The sequence below is a fragment of the Trachymyrmex cornetzi genome, unplaced genomic scaffold, assembly GCF_001594075.2.
Source record: "Trachymyrmex cornetzi isolate Tcor2-1 unplaced genomic scaffold, Tcor1.1 scaffold85, whole genome shotgun sequence".
Classification (NCBI taxonomy): Eukaryota; Metazoa; Arthropoda; class Insecta; order Hymenoptera; family Formicidae; genus Trachymyrmex; species Trachymyrmex cornetzi.
In genome coordinates, this window is record NW_017300191.1 from 1475791 (window position 1) to 1480861 (window position 5071).

General features: G+C 34.5%; 1 protein-coding gene across 1 annotated transcript in view; it reads right to left on the reverse strand.

Moving 5' to 3' along the window:
- Window positions 1-2536, reverse strand: part of bru3 (CUGBP Elav-like family member bruno 3) — a 660667-nt gene extending 658131 nt beyond the window's left edge. Inside the window, exon 1 of the mRNA XM_018519839.1 lies at window positions 2505-2536. The gene's annotated coding sequence lies outside the window, so the exon portion shown is untranslated. The remainder of the gene's footprint in view (window positions 1-2504) is intronic.
- Window positions 2537-5071: the final 2535 nt, after the last annotated feature.

The window sequence follows — 5071 nt, forward strand, 5'->3', positions numbered from 1 at the left end:
TTACCATCACGCGTCTCGTATGCGCGCAATTCCTTCTCGTCAATTTCATGCGAGCTTCCATCACTTGCACTCGTAATTGCAGTGAAGTGCCATGTGCAAAAATATACATGACACGCCCGTATCGAAACCAACTTCAAGCTTGAAATAACTCAGATGCGCGCCGTTTATATTTAACGGGTACATTAAAATCCATATATACCAACTACAAGACTAATAAATTTACAGCTAATATCTTCTTATCAAAACTTTCGTTTCGCACCACTTTCTTTCGTAACTTCTACATTTTCAACGTTAAGTATCTTGATCAGAAAGTTAGAATTAAACTCCCACAAAGTAAAATCCATTTGTATTTAAATAATGCACAAGATCTTATCACATATTTGCCCATCTGAGATTGGATTGCTCAAAACTTTCTAATTTGTAAGTGTTTGTAATAAAACATTATTGAATCGAAATAAGATTCTCGTTAATTTAGTCTAATACCTTAACTAGTATCAGTCACAAGAGAAGAACTAAATGTGTATGTATTGCCGAGGATATTCCATATGGAAAGTAGGTTCTACTAGTTGTATCTAAAAATTTAGCTAGATAGACAGATTTGAAAATAATTTTTCTGGATCATCAAAATAATTATATACACTGTTAAATTCATAATGTCAAATTATCCAATTCAAGTTATTTTTAATGATTTCTATAAGTCACCACTGATTCTACCTTAATATGTCGTTTATTTGACTAAAACAATACAATTCAAAAACTTAACTCAAGAAAATATATTAAATATATTAAATATGTATGTGTATTTGATTCAAATTTAGTTTATTTTGATACAAGAAGTTAAAAATAATAACATGTTATGTAATACAAGGGATTGTATTATCATTGCTTCTTTAATATCTAACAGTGCACAAGACTAGAATGTTAAAACATTCTAGAGAATATTAAAACTTTTATAGCATTGTTATTAATGTTTAAGCATTCTACATAATTATTTTGATAGTCCAACAAAATTATTTTCAGATCTGTATCAGCAAAACCAATCTTTTTGTGTGCATAAAGCAGCATTGAGAAAAATATTTGATTGAAAATGGACAAACTGGAAGAGTTTAACTGAAGTTCTGAGATTAAATCTCTCTCAATCACAATTTCGGTTATCTAAACTAGAATTTTAGTAGATTTAACTAGAAAATTTTTTTTGTTAAAATTAAAATTCTAGTTAAGATAACCAAAATTCTGATTAATATAATCAGAATCTTTTGGCCCATTTTCAACCAAATATTTTTCTCAGTGAGAAAATATTTATGAATCTCAGCAATTGATACGCGTGATGCAACATTGGCGAGTATACCAGGCCAATACCGGGCACTATCGGCTTAAATACGTGGATACGGCATTTGCATTAATTTGAGTTACCGTTTATTTATAATGGGTTAATGTTAATTTACGAAGTAGCCGGTATCGCGCGCTCGGGCCCGCTCTTCGGCCGTCGGCCGACACCCCCTACCCCGTCCATGACTAAAAGCATTGTTTCGAACCGTGGTTTTGCGCTCAATTTACATTTCCCTGCTAATACATTACGGTTTATAGCCTCGCACCAGTCGCTTTCGCGGTGAACTGCATAAAATACGAGGACTCGCTGCGTGTCCCGCAGCGTCAGGGCGGTGCCGTAACCACGATGTTTTGCTTGTGAGGGAAAAAAACGCAGATCTTTCTGTCGGTAGGATAAAATTACAATAAAAAAATTAACGAGGCATTAACCTCGACGTATATTTCGGATAACAAGTTTATGCTAATTTTATCGAGCTTACATTAAACGTTTAATATTAAGGATTCTAGCTTCATAAGCTGTTTTACGTTATATTTATTGCATCGAGGAATTACGAAATTATCTATATACAACAAGATTTCCCGTACATATTTGTATTATAAGGAATTACGAAATTATTTGTGTACAACAAGATTTTCCTGTACACATTCGTATTATTATTATATATAAAGTAATATCGCATAATAAGGTTACATTTATACTTCTACAAAATTAATAACTTATTTATAGTTTCATTTATTTACGTTATAATTTAATGGATAGAATTTCGCTCTTATAAGTAAATTATTTCTCTCTCTCTCTCTCTCTCTCTAATTTTCTTTTATTATTACAATACTTTTATTATTTTCTTGTACGAACCCTGGTCTAATATGCGGAGCGTCAGCGGGATCTGCTTTATCTTTGTATTTATCTTATCTTATTTTTACCTTACTTTTGTAAATATCTTCAGCTCTATTCTTTATGTTCATCTTTATATTTCATTATAATACTTTTATCATTTTCTTTTACATCTACTTCTCGTTTTCTTAATCTAAATACTGTCACGCATTGTTTTTAACTGCTTTTCCTTGTATTGTACTTAACGGTTGTATCCTTAGATGGCTTGCCCTAGGGTATTAATAAAGCTATCTATCTCTCCTTCTTTCTATTAATTGCTATATTTTAATTAGGTACTCACCGATACGATGCGCAGCAATGGAGTGACACGCTACGTTATTCTGTAAAATAAAAATACATTTATATTACAGCAATATGCTCAAAATAATACTTCAAAAAATTCTGTGTATGTACATTCAATATAATTATAAAAACTCAATTTTGCAAATGACGAATAAATTAACAAAAACAGTATTCGCTCTCTAGGTTATTCTGTTGCCTGAAAAAGCAGTGACTTTTCATCAACACTGCACGCTGTACATTGCAAAAGCAAGTATCAAGGCCATGTATTTATCGAATTGTAACTATCGCGAAATTTAATGATTTTATTATAACACAAATTCACATTGAATATTCGCTCTTTTATACCTTGACTTAATTTCGCTAAGTAAGCAATTACATTACATCGAGAGTGTTTATTTATTTAACCTGGAAAATATTTATGCAAATTTAATGTATTATTAATATATTAGTTTATTTATTACCGTATGCGTAAATTTCCTACGTCACGAGAGAAATAATATTACGCGACCTTAATAAAAGTTCAGAATGTTTCTAGAACAATTATTCTTAAATAAATCGAAAAAATGAAATCTATAAATCGAGACAATTATGAATACATGAACTTGCATATTTATAAAGCACTCTCAATTGTCGACGTTAATCGTGTACAAAATATTTGAATCATTCACCACTGCAATGATATCTCGTGCTCTCAATCATTGATAGGTAAACCAAAGGTAGATCGCACCATTAAAGATTCAACACACGACATGAGATAAATCTGAATCCATTGAAGAAATAATCATTGTTAATATTACAACGATAGAAATAATTTTATACGAGCGCATATCGCTATTAGTTATAATCAATATTAGAAGAAAATTATAATCTCATCCAGCGTTACAAAATATAACTATAATAAAAATATAATATTTTATAACTTCTGATTATAAAATAATATTTTGGAAATCTATTTTTAAATCTCTCTCAAGTCAGATTTTCATAAGTAATCGTTTCGCTATTCAACTGAACTTTTAAGATACAAGAGCATTTTTTTTAATAATCTCTAAAACACATACTTATATAATAATTTTCGCTGTGTAAATATTCAAGCCATACGAGATTTAAGAAATACTCGATTTATGACAAAAATAAACGTGATGATAAAATAAACGTGATGATAATTAATAGCAAAGGCAAGGTTCAGCTGTAAGTTCTAATTATCTGTCATACTGCTGCAGAACACGTGTAGGTCTACGTCAATTAAAGATCGATACATTTGAAATTGCAGTGCGAGAGTATTACCGGCTATGACTGGCGGAGAAAATAGCAGCTACTATGAGGACGACAAACGAGACACCACCGGTACTCACGCGCGTATAATCGGCTCGTTCTGAGTTAGCTATGTACTACTAATACCCTGTCAGAAGGCGAGGCGCTAAAATGGATTCCAGGAAATGAAACCGTTTCGTCTTGCAAATGCGGCACTCTCACGAAAGGCGTGCACCCCGGACATATCTCGCGCCGCCGTTGGCAGCCACGTGCACAAAGTTGCACCCGTTGTTACTGGCTGCTGCTGCTGCTGCTACTCGGCGTACAGCAGTATTATTTTCACGAGGGGCCTACTAGACAAGGCATGCGCTACTACTCCCCGGCATAGTTATATATTAAAGATGAAACATGTATGAAACTTCAACTATGTAACGCCGTATATTTGTGTAAGCTTCAAGCCGCGAGACAACGCTTTAGAATAACAATAAGATCGCGCGATGCGCAACCCTTGATAAATGTAGCTGTATTCTCGATCGCGATAACTCACAGTAGGAATAATACGAAGTGATTAGCACGATGGTACGATAGATTTATCAGCTTCATTTATTCCAAGACGACGCCACCGTGAAGGGGGGAGGGGGGATTCAGATGCGATTGCGGTGACTTCGGGATCACCGTCTGACATTTCCATTAAGAATGTTACAGGCAGTTCCCGTTGATGAAATCGGTCTTAAAACCGGAACTGACCTCCGTCGCATTTATCTCCACTCGAAAAACGAGAGGACACTCGTCCTATCGGCGGTGAGCAAGTTGTTCCATGGTGCCTGCTCCGGACCTCTTGAACTCATCGCACATCAATATTGTCTCGTTCGAGTGGGACACGACGACGACCTATCTGTTCGTTCGACAAGAAGTGAGCGGAGAAGGAGCCAGACTATTTTATCAAACGACAGCTCTTCCTCTCCCGTAATTTCTGCAACATAATTTCGTCATCTTAGAAGTCGTTTGAAAAATCTCTTTTATACGCGGATGTATTTTTTTGTTAAATCCTGACAGAAAAAGAAGGGAACGAGGGATAAACGACAGAATACTGAATAATTCACACTACAGTACATTGGAAATAAGCGAAACAACTTGGAAGTCGTGATTTCGCGTGGCGATTGTACTAGGAAACGTGCCGATCCATCACTGTAGATGTAACGCCATCTTGGAGCCAATATTCTAGCGTATAAATCACACGGCAACTATTGCGAAGACAAAGACGGATATCAGCTCAACCGGCAGATGTGTCCTGGATTATTCGATATTCCTGAA